The sequence below is a fragment of the Echinops telfairi genome, unplaced genomic scaffold (assembly GCF_000313985.2).
Source record: "Echinops telfairi isolate 266 unplaced genomic scaffold, ASM31398v2 ScPeMD7_4;HRSCAF=17, whole genome shotgun sequence".
In the NCBI taxonomy this organism is placed as follows: Eukaryota; Metazoa; Chordata; class Mammalia; order Afrosoricida; family Tenrecidae; genus Echinops; species Echinops telfairi.
Window position 1 is genome coordinate 44372902 of NW_022103900.1, and position 1127 is coordinate 44374028.

Genomic DNA, 1127 nt, shown 5'->3' on the forward strand with positions numbered 1-1127 from the left:
CTCTGTAAGAGAAATCATCACCTCTACCATCTTTACAAACAAGAGTAGTTATTGGACAGACTGCCAAGAGCTCTTTAGTCTTTTAGATTCCCCACAAGTCTTCCTGTGAATGACTTAATAGCCTCGGAGAGAACTGAGGTTGCATTTTGTGCCACAGCAAATTTAAATCCAGGTCACAGAGATGTTAAATAGCAAAGGACACACTGCCTGTGCCACCCAGCTGCCTTTTCCACTGAACCAATTCAGCATGCCAATGTTAGAATGAGTGCTAGTGTTTTGCTTAGCAAGGAAACCCTAAACAAAGACATGGGCCTACAAAAAGCTACCTAGCTCCATTATAAATTTACCCCTGAAGTGTCAAATTAATAACTTGTCTCTCTGAAGATGTTTACGTGTCACAAGAGGAACATTTCCAAGCTGTTCAGAGAGAGTATGTGGTTTAAAATGCACAGTAGACATAAAAAAACAAGGCAAAAAATAAAACAAAATAAAAATTTAAAAAATTTTATTATATGTTCCATTGTAATATTTTTGATATATTGGATGAAATCTTTTTATAATCTAAGATTTATAAAGCTAAGACTAAGATACTCTTCGCGAAGGCCCATTGGCTTCCTGTGCAGGGTGACAGGGTCCTCGGCAGGCTGCTGGAGCACATCTGCTTATAGCGAAAGGAGCGATCTCGTGGCTAGGCTGTGCTTGCACAGGAGCATTTATCTCTGTTGAAGGACTAGGGGGCTATCTGTTTCATCATGTCGTAATTTCATAACTGGTTTCTTTAGAATGTTTTCCGTAGTGTACACTCCTCCTGCGACAGTGCCAAGTCACTCAGTCATTCCACTTGTAGGGAAAATGAAAACCGAGAGATGGATCATCTAGGAAAAGGAAGAAGTGAAGGATGTGAGTCTTGATGTCCTCAGAGAGATGTCGAGTAAGAATCATACGGATAGAACATGGACAGTGTGTCAGGTGCGAAGAAGAAAAAAAAACCCAAACAGTAACCTGAATATATTTATTACATGACAGGGCAGTTTACAACTTTCAGCTGTGACTAAGGACGCCTGGCTCGGAATGTATTTGAATCCCAGTAAATGGTTCCTTGACATAGCTGTACTTCAGAATAATCT